At 40.5% G+C, this 26,732-nt stretch overlaps 1 protein-coding gene across 6 annotated transcripts in view; it reads left to right on the top strand.

The window, feature by feature from the left end:
• Positions 1-26,732, top strand: part of CACNA1E (calcium voltage-gated channel subunit alpha1 E) — a 738,678-nt gene that overhangs the window by 185,677 nt on the left and 526,269 nt on the right. The window contains exon 1 of one of the 6 annotated variants that reach the window (XM_063428304.1): positions 9,444-9,612. The exons of the other annotated variants lie outside the window; for them this stretch is intronic. The gene's annotated coding sequence lies outside the window, so the exon portion shown is untranslated. Of the gene's footprint in view, positions 1-9,443; positions 9,613-26,732 lie in introns of those variants that run through there. 6 annotated transcript variants of the gene reach the window in all.

Genomic DNA, 26,732 nt, shown 5'->3' with positions numbered 1-26,732 from the left:
GAAACCAAATTAAAATTCCTTCCATGTAATTCATATTCTACACAAGAAAAAATCTCAACAAAAATTACATGTAAAATCAACAGAATGTTCTCAAAAAAATAAACACCTGAGGCTGTTTCTTGGAAATGGCATGTGTATTTAAATAGGACAGTGAAATCCAGCATTAACCAATGCAAGAGATAATCTTAACAGAGTCAGATTTGTCACGCACAGCTGATCAGCTTGCAAAAGACTACTCAAGACTTAGCTTCCATAAGATGAATGGTTTATAGTCTCCACGGTAACGCGACATTTAATACTCAAGGAACTAATGGGAATTCTTCTGTAGCAAAATGAGCTTCAACATTCTTTGCATTTCAACCAACATAAAGATATACTATATATATAAACATGTCATTAATATACTCCAGTTTGAATATCCAACACCAACAAACACATGTGACACATATTTACATATTTTGAATATATACTATCATCATCTACTACTAATTAGAACCCACCCCATCATTACAAGACTCAAACAAGAGTATAATTTCCATTACTACTTCCACCAACCTCTGACCACAACACTTATGGAGGAAGGACATGGGAAATGTCCCTTTGCCTGTACAAATACGAAGAACAGGGCAAGTAAAATAGATACATATTTTACTGATGAAGTTAGCTTACCCTGGCATTCACTGTGATATTTCCCCATGATATTTATTTAGGCATCTATAATTTTAACTCTTTAAGATGTACTAATTTGTTCTCATGGCTGAATTTTATCTTACTGCATTGTAAGTGAAGTTTAGATGCTGTAGTAGTGAAGAAGTGCCCTTTGTTGATGTGTGCATCACTGATAAATTGTGGTAATACAGAACCATGATTCATGTAATTGTTAGTGAAATCCAACTATAGACATGTTTTTTTTTTAATTTCTTATTTTATTTACTAACAGTATTATCTAAATGCACTTTTAGACATGGGGTGGATTTATTCAATGCTTCCTTTCGGGTCTGCACCTATTTTTGTAGCATTCAGGATTGTGTAGTGGAACTGCTTGAATGGCAACACCATCCCAGTTTTAGCCATACCACTAACAAGCCATGAACCCCCTGATTGACAAGCTGTGTCACAGACTGACAGTATCAATCCGACAGGCTTGTAGCACCAGTAAGCGTGACAAGCTTCCTCCAAGCTCGAGTGGTTTACTGCAGACAGTTTCAGTATAAATGAGTATTCATTTTCATAATGAGAACTTAATTATGAAAAAAATATATATACAAATCGTATTAACCACTACTAGTAGTCTCTGTATTACCTTATACTGGGGGTTAAGCTATACGGGGGGGTTAAGCAACCTTCGGCACTCCCCAGGTTCTGGCCCTACATCTCCTGTAATGCTCTTACAGTCATAATGCTGGAAAGCATCAAGGAAGATGCAGTCTAGAAAATCTGGAGTGCCAAAGGTTTCCTACCCCTGCTTATACCATTGTAGATATCTTTAAAATGCTGGGAGGTTTATTCTGTCGGATTACACTTTCCCTTCCATTAGTGGTTTCCCATCCATTTGTCTGCATCATAAAACTGGTTGACCATAAGCTATGTTTACTATGATATCACATAATAAAGCTTGCAGAGCAATATCATGTTGCTTAGCAACACAAATTACATTGTGCCACACAATTCCTCAGAGATGTATATGAGTGTGTATAAAAAGAAAGAACGAGAGAAAGAAAGAAAGAAAGAAGTATGCATATCAATACAAGTCAAGTCAGTAAGTAGGTCAAGTAAGTATGCATATCAATTCAAGTCATCTGATGACATCACATACCTGTAACATTCAGTGAGTTACATCATAAAGAACCTATCATTACAGAAGCATCTGATGTGGGAAGGTGGAGTTATATGCAGCTAGATCCCACCTTTGTAAGGTATCTAAAGTGCATCTAGAGCTTGATTTTGAGGAGTAAAAAACACATGCAGAAAACATGTATTTTCATGAGAAGACTGTTACACAAAGCAAGTTTAGAGAGGTATGATTAAATGAACAAAACCTGAAAGGTACAAGGACTCTTCAGTAGTGTAATACAGGAAATATTAAAAATAACCTTTATTGATAACAAAGGGTACTAGAAATGACTTAAAACACAAATCTATAACAATAGATTATAGTTATAGATTTGTGTTTTAAGTCATGTTAAATTACTTTGTTATCAATAAGGGTTATTTTTTAATATTTACTGGCTTTCCCTCCTGAAGAGTCCTTGTACCTTTCAGTATTTGTTTGTTTGTTTTACAAGTGATTATTTTATTAGGGTTAACCCCCTTAATTAGGGAAGAAGAGTCTCAGGTGACTTTGGCGCTGTTGTCCCACTGCCGATGTAGATATTTTTTCTTGGCGGTGTGCCAATAGATCCTTTTTGTTTCTCTTTTTTCATTGTTCTTATACATTTTCCCCAACTTTATGCTAAAGCCAGTGTGAGATAAAACTGGTCCCAAGGTAGGAGTTAAAGGATTTGCCATGGAGGTGCTGTGTCACAAAAGGCACTTACAGAAAGCACTGTTAACAGGAGGAATAACATTTAAATTTAGTTATCATGTAAATAAAAACCTAAAAAAATCCACCTTTGATTAAAATTGACCAATTCTGTGCACAACCTGAATAACTTATGTACTGAAGGTAATATCCATATTTAGCTCCGCTAGCCTTTTATTCACGTTTTAGGAAAGGTAAATGTTCTGTTTTGCATATTTTTGCTTTGTAAATATTTATATTTGGAAATTTTGGTCTTCAGTTGCCGTAAATGGAGATTTCTTCAAACCTATGTGGGTTAATAATAACAGCACCGTAGCCTTCCAACAATTCCCTGTTTGAAATGTGCCAGTCAGAATTAGGTAGTAGAGCTGTGTTAGTTGAAACACCTTCCCAGTTTTAGCATTACTATTGACAAGCCATGAATCCCGTGTTTAGCAACAATGTGTGTCAACAGACTGACTGTGTCAAACAGACTAGGGCATTCGTTTTTCGGTAAATACATATTCGTTGGTAATTTGAGCAATTCAGCCATTATTTAGGATGACAAACAGCTGATTGTAATACACGACGACAGAAATCCTTTTTGGACGAACAATAGCTCATGCAATTCAATCACTCTTTTGTTCCTTTACAACGAGGGGGTTACAGGTTCCCTCCTTCCAATTTGATTACTTAAAGGGACTCTCCACTAACCTAATACAAAAAAAAATAATATCACAAAATAACTGTTTACTGGATATACCCCAAATGAAACCATGCATGCATTTAATTGTGCATTATTTTTATTTGTGGTATATCCAAAAACAGCTTGCAATAGCTGCAGATCGATGTCTTGCCCTTCTATTCCACCCCAGACTTCTTGTGGCTGTCCAGTCACAGACTTTCCAATGCAGCTCAATGACAAGTCTTTGCAAGGCAGGGCTCTGGGCAATTGCTGCCTCTTGAATTTAGCTCCTACTGTTTGTTTGTTAGCTAAACAAAAAGGGGGTAATATGACCTGTTGTTTGATTGACAGCCAGGGGGTGTAGGAAAATTAATTTATAAAAGTGCCAATTCCTGTTGAAATCTGCCCTTTTTGTAAAATAAAAAAACGAGGACACACTCTTCACACATAAAGCATTTCAGCCAGTTAAAGGTCCAGAGTTTCCCTTTATGCAGAAGATTAAGCCACCTCCTAAATATTGCAATACCCCTTTCACCCAGTGCCACGGGTGACGAAAAGACTAAATAAAAATGGACTATGGGATCAATATGACCCCCATTTAATATAAGGGAGATTTAGTCCACCATATTCATTTTATTTAATATTTATATTAAATAGCATGGGGAAAACACTATGTCCACCCACTTCATTAATTGTTTTGGAATCCCCACGGTGGGGGCAAGGATTCTTTTTTATGACAACGAACAACTACTGGCTGCTAGCTTTTTAATAGCCTGGCACCCCAACTGGGTGCCTCCGCCAATAGATGCTCCTAGTGCTCACCGAGTACTCCAAGTACTCCACCAGACACCATCAGCACTGTAGTCCCCACTTCCAGCATTATAGCTTGGTTAGGGTCTCGCTGTCCTCCACCCACCCTGGACCCAAGACCAGGATCCAGCTTCCAGTGGGTAGACCTCTCCTCTAAGAGAGTGTAGCAATATGCTCTTAAAAGAGCAAGTGATTATAATCCAGAGGGAGTATAGAGATATAGCAATCCCCAGGGTAGATACAACCATTTCCCCCACACATTAGATGAGACTCTATGTTGAGGGTAAGCAGGAACTTGTTTATTGGTAGCCACAACTGGCCTTTTATGCAAGTCGTCATGCAAGGGGCACTGCCCCTTGGACCTGAGAGTAAACTACAGTAGAAACAAATACCCAATCACAGATCTAGGACACTCCCACACATAATAGGTTAATCCTTCCTCTATACCTGGGAGATAATTAAGTCAATTACTGAACTAAACTCAATTATCTCCAGACACAAAAACACACATTTTTATAAAACCCCCAAAATACATTGAAACACACAAACCCCCCACAAAAGTTACATCCCCTGATAGCCCCGATTTGGGTGACCAACATATCCAAAATTCACCCAGATCAGTTCAGGGGTTCAGGAATTTCCTGGAAGTAATTTATTTGACCGACTGCACGCATGGTCCCATGCCCAAAACAGTTCCAGAGAATCAGGGCTTGCGGTCAGTCTAGTTCACTAGTTTAAAAATGAACAAACTAACAAACATAGTTCTTACCCTGCAGCTTGTTCCCCTCATCCAGATGAACAATTCCACCGAACAGTGCCCTTCTAAATTGTATAGAACCGAACGCAGGTGATGATGGAAGTCCAGCGGTGTTTGGGAGTTTCTGTGTCTGATTTTAGTTCCAGAAACATGATGACCAAACACCGCTGCTTGCGTTCATGCGAACAAGATGGCTGCCACCTCGTGGTCATTCATGTGAATCGTTACTAAGTGTTAATAGGGTCTGACAAGCTCCCGGGTGGTCTCTGGTTCTTGCGGCTGTTCGGGAACCAAACCATATAATCCCAATTGCAGAGTCTTTTTAAAGTATTTTAGCCAGGTATATTGCAGGGGCCATAGTCCAGGAGGCTGGCAAGCAGGCTTTTCAAAAGCCTGTGGCGAGGTTCTGTTCGTCACACACAGCATGGAGGATAGGGGCATTAAAATCACTGACAAGTGGATTACATTTATGATATCGTTATGTTATTGACACCTGTCAAGGGGTGGATTATATTATTTATTTATTTATTTATTTATAAAATATTTTACCAGGAAAGATACATTGAGATTTCTCAATGGTTAGTATCTATCAAAAGTGGTGCAAGGAAGGACAACCAGTGAACTGGGTCATAACACACAGTGCATTGTGGTTTGCTGTGAATGGAGCTGTGTAGCCGCAGACCAGTCAGAGTGCCCATGATGACCGCTGTCCACCCCTTAAAGCGCCTTCAGTGGGCATGAGAGCTTCTGAACTGGACCATGGAGCAATGGAAGAAGGTGGTCTGGTATGATGAATCATGTTTTCTTTTTTTCGATTAGGTGGATGGCTAGATGCATGTGCGTCGTTTACCTGGTGAAAAGATGGCAGGAGGATGTACTGTGGGAATCTTGTTACATCCCCTGGCTGTCAATCAAAGGAACGGTTCTGTTACTTCCTGGTTGTTTAGCTTTGTGGAGCTAAACTCAAGAGGCCGGTAATTGCCCAGAGCACCTGCCTTGCAAAGAATTCTCATTGAGCTGCATTGGGAAGTCTGTGATTGGTCAGTCTGGACTAGGTTAGGAGGACTTGCAAGAAAACTACAGCTTCTGCAAACTGTTTTTAGATTTACTCACAATTAAAAAAAGTCCATAAATACATGCATGCATGCTTTCAGTTGGTGTACAGCTACTAAACAGTGACTGTTTTTATCTTTTTGTATTTGGGCATTTCGTTCCTTTAAAATAGCCCTAGCACTCTAGTTAAAGAGAGTTATTAATGTATTTACACTGTATTTACAGTTATACTTCAATCAAAATGCAAAAATTGAGGTATGAGCTTCTTGTGTACTTTAGGAATTATTTAATTAATGTGAAGTGCTTGCAGACCTTTAATCTCTAAATTCAAATTCCGTGTGGCCTATATTTATTCATTTTAGTACGTTTTATGCAAACTACCTATGTTCAGGTTTTAAAGTATTGATTTGGTCAAATTAATATTTTTATACTTGACTGAAGCAGTAAATAAAATTACTAATAGGCATCAAGGAACCTCAACCAACGTTTCCAAATGACATCCCTCCTCCATAGTAGTTCTCTCTTTTAGATAATCCAACGTTCTCCACTTCAGATAGGTAAATAAAGATAAATAGAAAGGTCTTACGTCACACCTTGCACAAACAAGTTGAGCATTTGTAGCTGTGTCTATTTTACAAATTATGCACTTTGTTCTTTCTTAAATCATTTTTGGTGAGAGATTATTTTGTTGGGTCTGTTTCTTTGTGATCACCCTGTTTGTGGTTTAGACATTATTTTCTTTACCTATGTTACATACTTGTTAAAGTACCCAAATAAGATGTGAAATGTTGGCAAACATTTCTCCACTGGGAAAGACTGATATGTCTAAGTGAAATGTTATTATGACATCAAAATACTGCGTATTGAACAATAATTAGGGATTTCCCTTTCCCTGAACTTTTATTATGACATCACTTAATATAGTTAATGATATTATGTTACACAAAGCCTCAGAATATTAGATAGACATGACCTATCATCTGATGGCATCATGCACGTGTAACAGTCAGTGGGTTACATCATACAGAATGTATCACTACAAAGCAACTGAAGTGGGAAGGTTGAGCTATATACTTCTAGATCCCTCCTTTTAAAGGTATCTATAGTGCATCTGGAGAATGTTTTAGAGGAATAAAAACATGTATTTCTTTTGGGAGAGAAAACACATTCCGAGAGGTATAATTTTTGATAAATTGTTTTCCATACGTATGCTTAAGCCAATGGGAGATAAAACTGGTCCCATAGCAGGAATTAAAGGATTTGAAATATACAGAATGTGCTGTGTAAAAGAGGCAAGCTGGATACACCAGAAACGCTGTGAGCAGAAATAAAATATATCTACCATTGTAAATAAAAAGCTGAAAAATCCACCTTTTCTGAAAATTGTACATCATTGTGCACAACCTTGTGTACGTGATGGAAATACCCTTAGCCATTTTAGGAACAAGCAAGTTTCTAGTTTGCATAATTCTATTTTGGGTACTTAATTTACTCAAGAGATTTAAATACATATATATCGACTGGTGACATGAACCAAGAGAGTCATGCTGGCTCGGACTTTACTCTGGATTAACAAGGTCCACTTCAGATGCTGGGAAACCAGAGCAATCTGACAACATGTGGGCTACTGGAACATGAAGTGAGAACCTAGATTTGACTGCTCGACTGCTACTACAAGAGCAGACCCAATGAAACGTATGTGGAAACGGTAGATGAATAACAGACCTTCATCTAAGAGCTTGTTACACAACGTTTAAAATTTGTCAAGAGGAAACTAGTGTCACAACTTAAATTATATGGGCTACACACCTACAGAGGCATAAGATGGCATAGCAGCAAATGTAAGAAGACACTAATCCTAGCAGCACAGGAACATGCACTCAGTTCCAGATCAATAGAAGTGGCGGTCTACCACACCAGACAGGACCCAATGTGCAGACATTGCAAAGAGGTCTCTGAGACAATCCAACTCATAGTAGCCCAGGTGCAAGATATTTGCAGGGACAACATACGCTGAGAGGCACAACCAAGTTGCTGGAATTGTGCACTGAAATATCTGCACAGAATATGGGCTGGACCTACATAAGCCCAGATGGGAGATACCACAAACGGTATAGGAGAATGACAGAGCTAAGATCCTGTGGACAAGCAAGAAGTAGCCAACTAACCTGATTGTGGTGGCAGACAAGGAACGGAAGACTTCAGTGGTAGTGGATGATTGTTCCATTGTGTTTCGTTTAACCCAACATTTCAGACACCATGCCACTGTCAAAGGGTTAATCTTTTCACCTCATGAGGGGAGGTGTACTCCACAACCACAATTATTATTACAATAATTGTACTTATTTTATGAAATAATGTATCATTTCTTTTGTACTAAACTAAACAGACAGAAACTAAACAATACGGATAGTTATTTCACTCTTGGAACTATGGATACATTATTAAACTTGAACGTATGAGTAGTTAATTTATTATTTTGCTAACAAGTGTTAGGCATAACATTTTGCCCTGCTAGGGATTCATTGTGCAGGAGATCCTTTAAACAGATAACATATGTGGTTCATGGTGTGAGTGCTTATTTTTTTTGGTGTGTTGCTGTAAAACTGCATTTTTGAATTGGACAAAACGCATTAACAAGACTGTGCTTTGAATGCATTTATCTTTTTATTGTGGGCAGATTTTGCACACCTGGGAAGAGTAAATAAGAACATTCACATTTATAAAAGTGCATACTGTACACTAAAAGCTTAACATGGGTTTGAAATTCTAAATCTTCATTTCAGGTCGGTATAAATATTTAATTCTGTGTAACAGGCCTAGCACATCTTATATAAGCTCAATGAGAGATCTTATGTGGCCCATCCAATTTTGAATCGAGAGACTTGCATGGTCCTTTTCTCTGATTACGGTGATCTGGATCCTTGACATCAGGGTAACTCTGTACTTTCATCAAGTTTAGTTCTAATCTTGCCTCTAGCTACACATCCATCCTAAAGCCTTCTCAGGGCGAGAAACAGTACTCGAAGTAAAACTGCATACATAAAAAACAATGTTTGAAAGGCAGCTAGTGGCCTGGGAAATGTCTGCTTCTGTTCAGTCTCTTCTTTCGGAATCTTGCCTTGTTGCATACTTTTTCCACAACAGATCTAACTGTACTTATATCTGCTAACAAGGAACTAAGCCATACCTGCCTGATTTATATTCTGGCTTTCTTCCTCAGACTTTGCACTGCTGCAATTTATTGTTGGAGCTACGTGGAGGAGCTTACATGCTCGAACTGAAAACTTCTTAATGTTCTGTTAAAAAGAATAGCTTAACCATTAATGTGTATGTTTAGATATGCTCTCATACTATTGACTATTTTTGCTGCATTGTTTTTCTTGTTGTCTTTACCCGTGAATGCCTTAAGTATATCAAATATATTTTAATAATATGTGCATTCAGTTATTTAGATTCCCCCTCCAGTACTCCCTCCTCTCTCCTGTCATGTTAAACTGCTCTCCCTCATTCGTTCTACCCTCCCCTTACCCTTCCCTTACTCTCGTATTGTTCTCCCTTTCTCTCTTTGTCCCCTTTATCTTTTTCACTTTTATCCGTCTTCCTCATCTTCTGTTATTCCCCCTTTCCCTCTCGTATTCTTTCTCTCTTCACCCTTTCCTCAATTTCTCTTCCTTTCTTCCCTCTTTCACCTTCCCTCACTTCTTGAATCCATTCAGTCCATGAGTGCTGCCTAGCAGTGTTGGGCTTAGAGGGGGAGCTTCTGACTTCAGAGAAGAGGCGCAGCAGGTACCTGGCAAACTCTCAGTAAGTTGTCAAAGCTTTCTTAAATGGTTTGACTGCTTATTATGTTAGAGCAAGGGGGCACACTTAGCAGCAGAACCATAACAGCCGGAGTGTTTCTTTAACATACGTTATAGATTATTTTCAGTGGTATGTCTTCCAGAGAAAAGAGTTTATCTTGAAGAGGTTGTTTTTGTTTGTTTTTTTGTACTTGATTTTATGCTGTCCTTCAAGGTGGATTTTTTTCTCAGGATTTTATAACTTTACATTATCTGATTAAGTCCCATTGATCTAGACAGTAGACTTGCAGAACTTGAAGATCCATCTCGGTCAGAATCACAATTTGTTAGAAATTTTACCTATTCAGTTTCATTTTGAATCTCAGAATTTCGAATCGAGCTTTGACCAAAATTCTTGAAAATGGAAAAGATTTTAAAAATCAGAAATGTATCCATTTAAAATAATTTTTTTTTTAAATTCTAGTAGCTACTTGCACTTAACAACAACTTTGAATCCTTTATTTACAGTTTAAGAGTTGTTAGATTTTCTTTTTTAAAAGGACACTATAGGCACTCTGACTCTCCATTTTAGCGCTTATTCTGCCAATTTTAAAACAATCTGAACTTTTGAATGGAAAGAAAATTCTTAAGAACAAAAAATATTTGAAAATCAGAACTGTATCAATTTGGAAGAACCAAAACACAACTTGCACTAGAAACTGGACTTGTGAGCAGAAAAAACATTTAGCTCTACCCAATCGATTATTCTGAAAAATAATATTTGGCTAGTTCGGCTTTCATTGGGGTTTGGATGAATTTCATCAATGCAAAAGGATGAACCAAATGGGTGTGAAATTTGGCCAATGACTTTAGTGCAAACTATAAATATTGTGTATATTTTCCAGTAGACTGTATTTTTTGCCATTTGCTTAATATATCAAGAAGAAGTAGCCATTAAAGCAAAAAAGAGGAAGATCATAAAAAATATATTGATATATTTTATATGTATTAAATTTATCATATAAAATAAATATCGATTTTTTTTTTACTACTCCTTTTATCCCTTTATTTGTCACTTTTCACTTGAAGTCTATTTTTGTGCACTTTTCCAATATCCATTTTTTTTTTTTTTTTTTTTTTTGTGATTTCGTCATTTATTGGTTCGGAGTTTGGAATTTTGGATGATTTGCAATTCGTCTAAACTGAATGCGCAGGCCTACGAGGCTGATTTCACCTGATAATGTACAATAAAGTTTGTCGTTTAAATAATACTGAATGCTGCCTTTACCTCCCCTTCCCTCATCGTAGGGTATCAAGACTTTCCTGTCTTAACATTTACTGACAAAAAATTGACTATAAGCCCACAGAAAGTCAATGTTAACCACTCACTCATGCAGCAAGAGTCATGCTAGGTTTCTGAATTTAAAATATTTTATTCCTAGTGACTTTAATGAAAAGATCATTTAATGCTCCCTTCCTAAAATCATGATTATCATAAAAATGAGTCATCGTACACCATTTTAAGTGTATCTTCCCATTTCTGTCATATTTCTGTCTTTACAAGTCATTATGATATATGCACTGTAAGAATAGTACTCTGGGGTCTTCTAATTATAACATTTCTTTAGTCTTATTCAATATTTTATCTTTATGGGCAAGGAAAATGCTAAATAAGGAGCAGTTGCCATGGAAACCAATAGACTATCTCTTGACATTTTGCACTTTTCACCGATGTTGCGTAAATTAATCTCTCCCTATATGCTAAATTTTCTGCAAAGCCCTACAGTACATAAACAAAAATGTTGTTGTTGACTAAAACAAAATGAAACTTAAATGGACCACTCAGGCACCACAACAACTTCACAGGAATTATGTTATGTTGTCATGGTGTCACAAGGTACATGCGGCTGGCTTACCTTTAGAGGTTAAACTGTTCATGAATGGGGGGGGGGCAATATGGGGGGGGCAGAAAATCTTGCTGAAAATCTTCAATATGAATGGCTTCTGGGCACTGCTGATTGGCTTAGAGCAGTCATATGACGCTCTAAACCAAATCAGTGCATGCGATTCTCAAGCTGAGTTTTTTTTTTTTTTTTATGAATCAGAAGCTACTGGTCATTGTTCTAAGTGAATCCCACATTGAGCATTAAGTGTTACAGTAAAGACCAGCCATTTTCTCTTTCTCTTGACCCATTTTGCATATTAATATAGTTCACCGTGTTTTGAGGATTTTGTTTTTGTTTTGGCAGATTCCACAATAGAAAATGTGTTCATCTCATTCCCCTCTTCCAGCATTACATTATTTAACCCCTTAAGGACACATGACATATGTGACATGTCATGATTCCCTTTTATTCCAGAGGTTTGGTCCTTAAGGGGTTAAATTCATTTGGAATATCTATTTTAGATCTTTCTAGAATCTTGGCTCCTCTGGCAAACCAGCCTTGGCTAAGAATATTTTCCCCTATCCGTTCCATGTAAAAAGTTTACATTTTTATGAATGCACATCCTCTGCTTCCACTTACCATTTTGATGCCCCACAACACATTCTGTAGTGTAGCCATCCACAAAGTCTCCTGTTTTGATAGAAGTAAACATTGCATGTCCTGAGGCAACTTTCATTCTGTTTCAGTAAATCTGACACATTATGCTTTGTTGGTTTTGCAACTGAAAATATTGAAACTAATAAACACCGGTATGTACACTTCCAACGGATGAACAAGAATTTTTCACATGGTTGCCTACATTGCTAATTAAAGCTAACAAGGAACATACCCATATATATTAATATATTTCCTAGGGCAATATCTATCTCACTAGGCACACCTTCATATAGAGATTGCTAATGTTGGCCCTGCAGGTATTTGTGAACCTCATTCCCGACTGCTGAGCCAGCATTTCACTATTTATTTTAAACTGGAGTATTCACTAAGCGTCAAATTGGAAATTTAAAGGGACACTATAGTTACCAGATAAACTGTAGCTTAATGTAGTTGTTCTGGTATGTATAGTATGTCCCTGCAGTTATTTTAATGTAAACACAGCCTTTTCTGAGAAAAGTGGACAAAAGTTGACGGTGGAGCTCTGTCTTTTGTCAATGTCAGGCTTTACCATACGACAATGTTAGCTCTACGTTGTTATTATTGTTTGGTATTTGTGAACTGCTAAGACATTTCAATAAAATTTCAACGCAGCCAGCATCAGTATTCCATAAAGAACATTTATTAATGAAATACTGAAAGTGATAGATTTGCTTTAAAAATTGAGCATTTATTGTGGGGGGGGGGGGGGGGGGCGGAGGGGAGGAAATAAAACTCACAATGCATCACTTAAAAATATCAAAAACACATTACAACAATAAAACAGATTAGATAAAAATGTAGAACAGAAAATCCTAGCACTCATTGTCCTAGTAAAGTAATAGCATTTCTGTCTCAAGAGAGATAGGGAAGGGATGATCCAATGCAGCTCTGAGTATTGGTTCTCACATTGAATTGCAAAGTTCCCATGTATCATTAGATATTACACGTAACAAAATTATAAAACGCAACACTTTTGTTTTTGCCCCCATTTTTCATGAGCTGAACTTAAAGATCTAAGACTTTTTCTATGTACACAAAAGGCCTATTTCTCTCAAATATTGTTCACAAATCTGTCTAAATCTGTAAATAGTGAGCACTTCTCCTTTGCCGAGATAATCCATCCACCTCACAGGTGTGGCATATCAAGATGCTGATTAGACAGCATGATTATTGGAATACATTCAACTGAACTGGAATGATGAGTGAGTGTATTTAAAGGTCCACTCCACTGTCTGTGGGGTATAGCATTGTAAAGCCAGTTTTAAAAAGTACGGTACCCACTTCTATGAGAAATCAGCACTTTTATAAAGCAATTAAGAAACACTTCCCTGGCTGTCAATCAAACATCCAGAGAGGTTTTTGTCCTCCTTCCGTTAGCTCCACTGACCACACATGTGCTTCTTTGTACCTGGTCCAACATGCTCTTTTGCTTGCTTCTCTGTATCAGGGTGCTCCATGTCCCCACCCTTGCCACATGCGCGAGCACTAGTGGCTCAGAATCAGAGGCTTCTTAATGAAAAGCCTCTTATTGGTCATTTCTCCATCCTATGCTGGGGAAAAAAGGGGAGGGTTTGCAAAGGCTGCAGACAGGCAATCTGCATCTTTAGCAAACTTTTTTTAGATATAACCCAAATAACTACATGCATCAATAAATGCAATCATATATTTGTAGGGGTTTTTTTACTACTTAATTGCAATTAGTTTTTTTATTTTTTTGGAGATCTGTCACATTCCATGGTGTGACATAACTGACTGTATTGTTTCCCATAACATTATAAATCCACTTAAGCCAGAAAATATGGGTTACTACTACAAGCACACTACAAGCACCATAACCACTACACGCGGTAATGGTTATAGTGCCAAAAATGCCTTGTTTCCCCCATATTTTATTTATTTATTACTATATAATTTGTCTGTTACTTATCTTATTCATGCCAAAACTGATGCCAATATAACTAACTAGTTGTGTTGTATATTTTAATTAGACCTACCAACACATCAAGATGCATTTATACAGAATGCAGAATGATTAATCAACCATTCTGTGCATTAACCTGTCTGTAAGGTAACAAGCAATTATATTTAGAGAAAGTGACTGCTTGCAGTAATTACATGGTGTAAGCATTGTATATACAGAGAATGACTTGCTAAACAGCCAGTTTGCCCAGCGCATCAATTGATCTATTAGATAATGTATTAAAATGTGATGCGTTTGACATAAAAAATAGCATGGAATGTGTTTTAATACAGGATGACAGATCTGAGTTAACCCTTTAGAAAGTGCATACATTTATGTGTGTAAAACCCAAATTGTGAAAAAATAAATGACATGGTGTGTACGTTCGCCAGTGACAGATGGCCAGCTAATAATTAAGTGTGTAAGAACATGCCCTTTACATTTTTGTGATGAAATGTACGAGGTTGGAACGAAACAGGAAACAGACATTTTATTCAGGGAATGGTGTTGCCATATGTAAGTGTCAATGGTCTCGTGTCTACAAAAACACAATCTGAATAGGTACGCATGCTAAAACCTATCACCATTCCTCCTATGTACATGAAACACATTCATTGCACATTTTATATACATACATAGGAACAGCTGCCAAATGTATAACTGTGTCTACAGCTCATGGTGAACCCTTGTAGGCATTAGGACTGACCTATGCAAAACTTGACAATATAATACTGGGAGCAGCAGAACAGGACAGGACTGGAAATAAACCTGGAACAGGAATATACTGGTTAGTATCAATCACCCAGCTGGTGGAGGAGAGTCTTAATAGACTTACAGGTTTAAAGGGTTATTGCAACCCATAAAATATTGTTTTAATGAAACCCCCTACTGGCATGTCTCCTTAAAAAAAAAAAAAAAAAACTCACCACGATCCAGTGCTCAGGCCCAGTTCCCCTAGCAGCCTAATCCCCTGAAGGAGAAGGATGTCAGGTGGCCCTTGGGAAGCCCAGATGGGAGTATTATGCAACCATTGACTGTGTAATGGCAGATTGAATGAAGATCATTGTATAAGGTAACAGCAGCAACGTTTCAACCTCAAATTAGGTCTTCATTAAATCTGCCATTTGACTGTACTTGAGTGCCTGGATCATTTTTGCTTTTCTATTGATATTTTGGGGTTTACAGTCTCTGGTCTTGAATTGCACCCCTGTAGTGACAATTAAGAGGAGTGCAGTTTACTTCTATTTTCTACATAGTATGATAGCATAGATTGTCTGTCGCCAGCAGGATATGCGTGATGACAGACCCCAACTATGCACAGAATTAACATTAGCAAGCCCAGAGCTCTTGCTCCAGGCTGGCTAATGATGCTCAAATGACTCTGCTACAGGTGGAGTTACAGGTTCGGCAACAAAGTGCATTTGCTCTATGTGTGCAGCGTTTCAGAGATGCTCCAAATGCCGACTCCAAGCACCAGGACCACTTCAAATCAGTGAAGTGGTCCTGGTGTTTGGAGTAACCTTTTAATACATGTACAGAACGTTGGAGAGACTTATATATTGCTATATAACTTTATATTGTGAATTATATACATTGACAATATATGTTTAGAAAAACGCATATTTCAAATGTCACTGATAGTGGAAGCAGCATTCTGATAATCCTGCAAGGCCATTAACATAACGTTTTAAGTAGGTAAATATTTGAGAATTAGAGGTAGTTTAGAGTTGGGAAAGTGTTAGGGGGAAAATATGCCACAAAGGTAAGAGTAGGGATGATAATGGTTTGTGTAGCAATAGGAGGGTCTCGAGAAAGGGTTGATCCTGTAACCTCTATTGGCAAGGTGTACATCATGGGGGCTACAGTCCTAAGACAGGTACCCCCTAACTCAAAAATTCTCATTAACCCTGGGCTTCCTAACCCTTACCCAATGTTGCAGTGGTTGCTATTGCAACCGGGCCATGTGGTTCCACCAGTCAAGAAAGGACCAAACCAGGCAAAGGCTCCTCTTGTAAAACCAATATTTAGTATATTGCCAATTCAGCAAAATACTAAATAATTAAATTACAGTAGAGAGCACTTTATATGCTCACTCGCAGTTCTGGTCTTCTGAGAATGAGTCATAGCTCTGCCATGGAGTTACTGTGGCAACACTCATACTTATTGCAGCTGCACCAGGCCAGAAGAACACTTACTGAAACCTAAAGAGTTAGATGAGCTGACCTCTGACCAGAGAAACCTCCAGCAAGTGCAGAACACACACTCCCCCAGGAAAGCCATCAGCAGCACCTCAGGTCCATCAGGGATCGTACTCACAGAAGAAAGCAGGAGCTGGGTGAAAGAAAAATTGATGTATTATTATATTTGATATAAATATATATATTATTAATATTACACATACTCAACAACCAACACAATCACACTCAGCCAATCCCACATGCAACCAGCTCCACACACAATCACAATAAGCCAATCTCACACGCAACCAACGCCACACACAATCACAATAAGCCAATCCCACACGCAATTAACTCCACACACAATCACAATAAGCCAATCCCACACGCAATTAACTCCAAACACAATCACAATAAGCCAATCCCACACGCAACCAACTCCACACACAATCACACACAACTAACACAATGACATTCAGCCAACACCCAAAACAATCGACTCAGTCAATTCCACACGTAGATATCAGACTCAGCCAGTCCATGCATTATCAAATAAGCTTACACACACACACACCGTCATGTGTCAATGAACAATTGGTATAGCAGTGTACTTTACACTGAAGTGATGCATTGCATTATAAACAGCTCTATAAAAAATCCTCATTGTTTTCATTGCTGCAATGAACAACACTTCAACAACAACACACTTAAATCACAATTATTTCCTACACACATATTTTCATACATATGTGCATGCATACACATGTCTATGTTCAGTTTCCCCAACCAAAGCTTTCTAATAGAGACTTTTTGGGCAGAAATGGTAAATTTAGATTTTTTTTTTTCCCACTAAATCTTTGTTTGCAAAATCTGGTAACAAATCAATGCAACGGTTTTATCTGGTTCTTATCTGCCGTCACATTTCATGTTTCTAAATGCAGAGGTTTCTCCTGATAATCTTGAAATCGTTTTTCTTGCCCTTTCAAGGGATAAAGATTGCATTGCATCTTAATTTTATAGTTTAAAGTGAAGGTCTACTCATACCATATGTCTTATACATGTGGTTTACATTACAGAACAAAACCAAGATTTCAAAGTGGATATTCAGCATTCTGATAGATACTGTAAACACTGAAGAGGGAATTCTGCTTAATATATATACACAAACATCAAGCATCCATCACGTTCCCTTTTATAGAGGTCAGGGTTACTTTTTTCACGTGAGGATCCACATTTCCTTTAGGAAACTGAAGTTAAATTCAGAAGAAGTCTTCATGTTTCTGCTTGCTAAACAGGGGAACATTAATGGGTCGGTTATGATTCAGGTATTAAATGTATCTTGCAAAAGGGTTTGTTTCTACTGAGATCACTATAGCACTTCACACAATTTGCTGATAGGTCAATATCTTCTTCAGGATAAATTTGCAAACCAGTAGTAAGGAATTCGGAGTGGTTTGCATTGCACACCAAAAGGGTTAAAATTGTTAGATTTTAGTGTAATAATGGTATCTCTAATGTGGATTAGATAGACCTCTTTAAGTGAAGCATTACCACACAAAAAATGTTTTTACAGCATACTAAAACACATCATATTTATGTATGCATGCATGGCTATGATTAAATGCGAAAAACGCAATAACAGAGGAAAAACTCTAGGCATGAATTATTATACATTCTGAATGTTGTGCATCAAGCATGTCAAACTCAAAGTGTGGCACGGGCCACATAAACAAGGTTTAAGTTTATGTGGGCCGCACACACTCACTGACAGACACACACAGACACACATACTCACTGACAGACACACACACACACACACACACACACTGACAGACACACCCACACATACACTCACTGACAGACACACACACACATACTCACATACAGACACACTGACAGACAGACACATACACACACACACCCACTCACTGACAGACACACACATACTCACTGACAGACACACACACACACACACAGACACACACACTCACTGACAGATAGACAGACACACACATACAGACACACTGACACACACACTGACAGACACACACACATACTCACTGACAGACACACACACACACTCACTGACACAGACACACATACATACTCACTGACACAGACACACACACTCACTGACACAGACACACATACATACTCCTTAAAACACCAATCAAGTCACCAAACCTCTCCTCACCTGACACACACACACAGACACACACAGAGACACACACAGACTGACACACACACACACACACACACACACAGAGGCACACACACACTCACTGACAGAGACACACACACACACAGACAGACACACACACTCACTGACAGACAGATTTTGTTTTTCTTAAAGCTGGTATGATCATGTCATTTTATGTTCATTCCCTAAGACTCGTTGTTAATTGTTTGTTTAGCTAGTGTCACTACTCTCACTGATAATCTAGTAAATTTATGTTCATGGTTTATGACTTTCATCTATCTGATCCTTCCTATCTTTTTATCCTAAATGTTCTCGCCTTTTAGTTTTTCATCTCTAATTAATTACCTCAATAGCCCCATGTCTCCCCACCCATAATAGTGTGTTTTATTTTTTTTTATTTTTTTCTAACCTCAGACCTTATATTTCAGACTGGGCCCCTTAAAACAGCATTAACACCCAGCACTCCCAAGCAACCAAGTCCTGCAGAATCTTCTGAGCAGAGGTATCATCTCTGGAAGATTGCCCACCCTCCCCTCCCCACACCATCCCACCCCCCCCCCCCCCCCCACCATCCCACCCCATGGTCAACAACTTGCTTATAGATAGTGCACATCAGCTGGTTTCCTTAAAACACCAATCAAGTCACCAAACCTCTCCTCACCTGAATTCAATTAACACACTGCATCCTTACATTGGCTTAAACACTCATTAATATTTGTGTGTGTTTGTATATATGATCTACATATCTATATAATACACATTTTCTCTAATGTTTTCCCTTTTATTTTTCACTTTAACACTAACTTCTCTGATCACTAAAATATCCCTATCCTTTCACTCACCTGCCCCTGGCAACACAATCATCATTACTTCCACCTTACTCCCCTCCCCTCTCTATTCATCCCATGCACTCTACACATACCTTTCCAGCCTATCTCCACCAACTCCTCCCAAATCCTCTACATACATACCCTCCTACAAAACTTTCAAATCCTACTCCCACCTTCACTTCCTTTCTATCCTTCTGCTCCTAGCAGCTGGTGATGTCTCTCCAAACCCCGGTCCCCTCTCAACAAACACAGCACATACTAACCCAAGGACCCACACTAATCTCATACCCATCTCATGTTCCTCTAGATCCTCCTTCAATACTGCCCTCTGGAACGCACGCTCTGTTTGCAATATAACTAAATCCACTGCTGTCCATGACTTCTTTATCTCTCGTTCAATAGATTTACTAGCCTTAACAGAAACCTGGCTCTCCCCCTCTGACACTGCCACCCCTGCATCTTTGTCCTTCGGTGGTCTCCAACTTACCCACAACCCAAGAAACTCTGAATGTAAAGGTGGTGGTGTTGGGTTTCTCCTCTCCCCTCACTGCTCTTTTAAACCTCTTCCCACCCCCCTTCCCTCTCTTTCCCATCATTTGAAATACACTCAATTCACCTTTTCAAACCCTTCTCTGCTAACATTGCTGTTATTTACCGTCCCCCTGGTTCCCCTCTTCTCTTCCTTGACCACTTTGCTGCCTGGCTACCCTATTTCCTCTCTTCTAACATTCCATCCCTAATTCTCGGGGACTTCAATATTCCTATAAACCCACCTTTGACCTCTGCAGCCACTAAACTACTTTCAATGACTTCCTCCCTCGGGCTATCGCAGTGGGCAAATTCTCCCACCCATGTAGCTGGCAATACCCTTGACCTAATCTTCACTTATGCATGTACAGTAACTAATATCTGCAACACTCCATATCCACTCTCTGATCACCACCTCTTATCATTTGCTCTTGCGTACCCCCTCACCCAACAACCTCAGCCTAACCCCCCTCAACTCAGGAGGGACCTTAATTCTCTTGATCTCCAACAGTTGTCAGCTGACATTGATTCACAACTGCTGTCCATCCCTTCCCTCTCCTGTCCTTCACTGGCCATCTCCATATATAACTCTACTCTTACATCTGCCTTGAACACTGCAGCGCCACTCCAAACCAGCACCTCGAGGAGGACCCGCCCCCAACCATGGCATACTAAATCAACGCGCTACCTGCAAAGATGCTCCCGTTGTGCTGAACGCTCCTGGATTAAGTCTCGTACCCAATCAGACTTTCTCCATTATAGATTCATATTGTGTTCATACAGTGCTGCCCTTGCCCTTGCCAAACAGTCCTATTTTTCCTCTCTCATTAGTTCATGTTCCCGCAACCCCAGGCGTCTCTTTGACACCTTTAATTCTCTTCTTCGCCCTGCTGTGGCCACCCCCAAAACTAACCTTACTTCTGATAACTTTGCATGTTACTTCACTGACAAGATTGAACAGCTAAGGAAAGAATTCTCCCCTCCTTGCCTTTCTGTTTCTCAATCACACATAAATCATGCCTTTCCTACCCTTCAGACATTCCCCAGCTACTGACCAAGAGGTGGCTGCTCTTCTTTGCTCCTCTCGCCCCACCACTTGCCCGCTCAATCCTGTCCCATCTCACCTTATCAGATCTCTCTCCACTTGTCTCGTGCCTTCTCTAACACACATCTTCAACTGCTCGCTCTCTTCTGGCATCGTCCCTGCTGACCTTAAACATGCCACTGTAGTACCTATACTAAAAAACCATCCCTCGACCCATCCACCCTTTCTAACTACCGTCCCATATCCCTGCTCCCTTTTTCCTCAAAGCTTCTGGAAAGACTTGTCTTTACCCGTGTGTCTCATTTCCTCAATTCCAACTCTCTCCTTGACCCCCTTCAATCTGGCTTCCGCCCTCTCCACTCTACAGAGACTGCCCTTATCAAAGTCACTAATGACCTAATCACAGCTAAATCCAAAGGCCACTACTCCATACTAATTCTTCTTGACCTCTCAGCGGCCTTTGACACCGTTGATCATGCTCTCCTTCTTCAAACTCTTCAATCGCTTGGTCTCTGTGGCTCTGTCCTCTCATGGCTTTCCTCTTATCTCTCCCAACGCTCATTCAGTGTCTCCTTTTCTAATGATACCTCCTCCCCTCGCCCTGTCTCGGTTGGAGTCCCTCAAGGCTCCGTCCTTGGTCCCCTTCTATTTTCTCTTTATACTGCCTCTCTTGGCAAACTTATTACCTCTTTTGGATTCCACTACCACCTGTATGCTGATGACACTCAGCTATATCTCTCCTCCCCGGACCTCTCCCCTGCTGTCCTGCAACGTGTCACTGCTTGCCTTTCTTCCATCTCTGACTGGATGTCCTCCCGCTTTCTGAAACTCAATCTCTCAAAAACTGAGCTCCTTGTCTTTCCTCCTCCTAATACTGATCCTCCTCTTTCGCTCTCCCTTCAAGTTTGTGGTGCCAACATCAGTCCATCCTTGCAAGCGCGCTGTCTTGGCGTCATACTTGAATCTGGCCTCACCTTTGAGCCTCACATCCATCATGTTGCCAAATCCTGTAGATTCCATCTTAAAAACATAGCCCGCATCCGCCCCTTTCTTGCACCAGATACTACCAAGGAGCTTGTCCATGCTCTAGTAATTTCCCGCATGGATTAATGTAACCCTCTCCTGATTGGTCTTCCCAAAAGCCGTACTGCACCCCTACAGTCCGTAATGAATGCTGCTGCTAGACTGATTTTCCTCTCTAGTCGTTTCTCCCACACCTCACCCCTCTGCCAGTCCTTACATTGGCTTCCTGTATGCTATAGGAGTCAATTCAAGGTACTAACTCACACCTATAAAGCACTGAACAACTCTAGCCCCTCTTATATCTCCTCACAGATCCATAGGTATGTCCCTTCTCGGTCTCTCCGCTCTGCCCGTGACCACCTCCTGTACGTTGTCCGCACTCGTACGGCCAACTCGCGCTTGCAGGACTTCTCGCGGGCAGCTCCCTTCCTATGGAATAGCCTGCCTACCGCCATCAGACTCTCCCCTAGTCTTGCATCTTTTAAGAAGTGCCTTAAAACCCATCTCTTTAGGAAAGCTTATGGCCTCCAAGACTAACCAATACCTCACATACCTGTCTCTTGCCCTCTCCTAAAGGGCAGTCCACCTTATTTGATTGCAAATTCCTGTCCTAATGTATTTTACACCCCACCTCCTATAGAATGTAAGCTCGATCGAGCAGGGTCCTGTTCAACCTATTGTTTCCTGTAAGTTTATTTGTAATTGTCCTATTTATAGTTAAATCCCCTCTCATAATATTGTAAAGCGCTACGGAATCTGTTGGCGCTATATAAATTGCAATAATAATAATAACAGACACACACATACTTGCTGACAGACACACACACACACTGACACTGAGACACACACACTCACACACTTACACTCACATACTTTTCATTATTGCTCCTTACCTTATGGAGCCGATGGGGGGCATCTCTGATGGGGGGTTCCTTCCTGCTACTCACTGCTCCCTCGCGCGCTTTAGTGATGCCGGGTGCCGGAATAGGATGTCATATTCCGGAGCCCGGCCTCACTTCAGTCGGCGCGCGAGGGAGCAGGAACACCGAGCTCCCTCGCGGCCCTCCTTCATGGCTGGGTAAGTGTTAGCAGAGTAGGCACCTGCAATGTGGGGAAAGCAGGTGCCTACTCTGCTATAACACTGAGCATGCACTCGTGGCTCCCTGGGCCGCAAAGATGGTCCTTGTGGGCCGCATGTTGCCCACGGGCCGCGAGTTTGACATGCTTGTTGTACATGTAGAGTGCAGATAAAAACAGGGATAATTTGAGCTAGCAAAAGGGTAACAATGTGGCATATGTGGAAATAATTCAGAATTTTATAGGTACATACGAATGTGATAAGCACATACTATAACTTGAATAATTACATTCTCAAGAATGATTGGAGACTTGTACACAAGTGAACATAATAAACTTTATTCAGTAGACAATCAAACAGAAATTTAAAATGTGGGCAAAAGAAAAGCTAACCTGGGAAAATTCTGCAACTCCGCTACAATCACAACCTATCATAATCTGAATTTTGCAATTTATTCTCAGTTCACCACAAATCACATTTTAGTTAATAAACTGATGAGTACGGTGCTTACAATACTCCTGATACAAACATATGCTATGATAGGGTATTTTCCAAACTGGTCTCAAGAAGTCTGAAGTTCTTGCAACAAGTTTTACTCATAAAAAAAAAAAAAAAATGATGCATAGATTTTTAGATGGGTTTCCACTCTTGTCTCACAACATATTTGGGACACTTTTGGGACAGTTTGCCTATTACTTATTGTAGGCATTTTATATATATATTCAGTGGCGTACATACCAGGGTCGCCCGGCCGCCCCTGCGACCCGGTATGTACGCTCTCCGCCAGCCTCTTCTCCTGGGGGGCCCAGGAGCCGGCCACCTCCGGGCCCCCCGAGGCTGGCCCTGCTTACACCCGGCGGCCGGCTGGTGCGCGAGGGAGCACTCTCCCCTGAGTGCTTCCTCTTCAGCTCCCTCGCGCACCGCACTGATACCGGAGCCGGAAGATGACGTCATCTTCCGGCGCCGGTATCAGTACGCGGCGCGCGAGGGAGCTGAAGAGGAAGCACTCAGGGGAGAGTGCTCCCTCGCGCGCCCGCAGGACCAGCCAGCCCCCCAGGAGCCCAGCAGCACCACTGGACCCCAGGGAATCCCCTCAGCACTCCAAAGGTAAGGAGGCTGGGGGGATTAAATAAAAAAAAACCATGTGTAAGTGTGTGTGAGTGTTAGTGTGTGTGTGTGAGTGTTAGTGTGTGAGTGTGTGTTAGTGTTAGTGCGTGTGAGTGTTAGTGTGTGTGTGTGAGTGAATGTTAGTGTGTGTGTGTGAGTGAGTGTTAGTGTGTGTGTGTGTTAGTGTGTGTGAGTGTTAGTGTGTGTGTGTTAGTGTTAGTGCGTGTGAGTGTTAGTGTGTGTGTGTGTTAGTGTGTGTGTGAGTGAGTGTTAGTGTGTGTGTGTGTGAGTGAGTGAGTAAGTGTTAGTGTGTGTGTGTGTGTGTGTTAGTGTGTGTGAGCGTTAGTGTGTGTGTGTGTGTTAGTGTGAGTGTTTGTGTTAGAGTGTGTGCTAGTGAGTGTCAGTGAGTGTGTTACTGTGTGTGTCTGTTACTGAGTGTGTTTGTGTGTGTGTGTGTTAGTGAGTCTGTTTGATGTCTGTTAGTGAGTGTGTGTTTGTCAGTGAGAGTGTATGTTTTGTAAGTGAGTGTGTATGTATGTCTGCCGCTGAGTGTGTCTTTGTCAGTAAATGTGTGTGTCTGTTAGCTAGTGTGTATGCATTTGTTCGTGAGAGTGTGTGTGTGTGTGTCTTCAGCACTTACCTTTCTCCAGCGCCGGACTCCCATGGCGCTGGGGATCCCTCCGCCTCTCAGCTCCGAATGCGCATGCACGGCAAGAGCCGCGCACGCATTCAAACCGCCCATAGGAAAGCATTACTCAATGCTTTCCTATGGACGTTCAGTGTCTTAAAATGGCGGAAGCGCCTCTAGCGGCTGACAGTGAGACAGCCACTAGAGGCTGGATTAACCCTCAGTGAAACATAACAGTTTCTCTGAAACTGCTATGCTTTCAGCTGCAGGGTTAAAACTAGAGGGACCTGACACCCAGACCACTTAATTGAGCTGATGTGATCTGGGTGTCTGTAGTGGTCCTTTAAGTGTGTGTGCATCTGCATGCAGTGGCGTACATACCGCGGTCGCAACCCCTGCGACCAGGTGCCCGCCGCCATGTGTTGCTGCCCCGGCCCGCGCAGAGTAAGCGCGAGGGGGGGGGGGGGGCCCACGGATCAATTTTCGCACCGGGGCCCCATGGGTCATGTGTACGCCACTGTATATATTCTTTTGAGATCTCTATAATTATTATAATTGTTTTTTATAAAGCACTAACAAATTCCGCAGGGCTGCACAATAGGTGGACTAACAGACAAGTATTTGTAATAAAATGAGTTGGGTGCACAGGAACAGAGGATGTTGAGGGAAACAAGCTTGTATTCAACAGGAAGTGGTAAAATGGCACAAGAGGTAAGGGTGAGATATATTTAATGTATAGGAAACATTGCTAGACTAGTTTCCAATGGAGGCTTAGTTTTTTGGATGACACAGTGGCAGGAGATGAAGCAAGATGGGTTACCAAGGTGTGTAGAGATAGAGCTAAAGCTTTTACAGTTTAATTTATATGCTTTCCTGAGGAAGTGAGTTTTCAAAGATTTTTTTGAAGAAATGGAGACTGGGTAAGAGTCTAATGGAGCAAGGAAGGGAGTTCCAGAGTAACGGTGCAGCTCGAGAAAATAGGGTATAGAAGTAGGTCTATGGAAGAGCAAAGGGGACTTAATGGGACATACTTGTGTATTAGTGAGGATAGGTAAGTAGGAACAGTGTTATATATGTGAGATTTATAAGCAGGCACCAGAATGTTAAATTGAGCCCTATATCTTACGGGAAGTCAGGGTAGGGACTGAAAGAGGGAAGAGGCGTGAAAGGTGTGGGTGGACAGGAAGATGAGCCTCACCACCATTTTCATTATAGACTGTAATGAGAATAAGATTGCAGTAGGCAAGAGAGGACAGCAGTCTGGAAAAGCACCTTCACTGCATTAAATAGGGGCTGATGTGTGCTATGTTTTTGAGATGGAAGAGGCAGGATTTGGAGATTGTCTGGACTTAAGGGATGAAGTAAAGGTTGGAGTCAAAGAGAACACCTGGGCAGCAAGCCTACAAAGTAGAGCTGATCGTAGTGCCATTGACTTGAAAGAAGATAGATACGGGAGTAGCAATGCTTAAGGGAGGAAAGAAAAGAAGCTCTGTTTTGGACAGGTTAAGTTTAGGGAGTGAGCATCCATCCAGTTAGAAATAGCAGCAAGGCAGTCAGAGACACGAATCAAGAGGGAGAGCGAGAAATCAGGAGAGGACAGACAGATTTGCATGTCATCTGTGTAGAAGGGATATTGGAAGTCAAAGGAGTTGATGAGTTTACCAAGGACAGTATTGATTGAGAACAGTAGGAAACCAAGACCAAGAGAGACTTCACCAGAAGCAAGAAGCAAAACTAGAGACAATAAAAAAGGTGAGAGCGGGTTTTGCATGGATTGGGTGTAGGAGGAGATCATTTGGGAGTAGGAGAAAGAGGTGGAATGTAGCAGTGAGGGCAGGGACAGATTTCGATGAAAAGAGGCCCTAGGCTATTCCACTTATGAGACCCTTTCACCTCCCATTTTTAAGTTTGTAAATTACATGAGAGACAATAAAATACATCGTTACTGTGATATATATACTAACCTTTATAAAAAATGTGGCACGGA

Source organism: Pelobates fuscus, chromosome 7 (assembly GCF_036172605.1).
Source record: "Pelobates fuscus isolate aPelFus1 chromosome 7, aPelFus1.pri, whole genome shotgun sequence".
Taxonomy (NCBI): Eukaryota; Metazoa; Chordata; class Amphibia; order Anura; family Pelobatidae; genus Pelobates; species Pelobates fuscus.
Note: the sequence above shows the minus strand (reverse complement) of the source record. Positions and strands in the feature narration are given on the sequence as shown.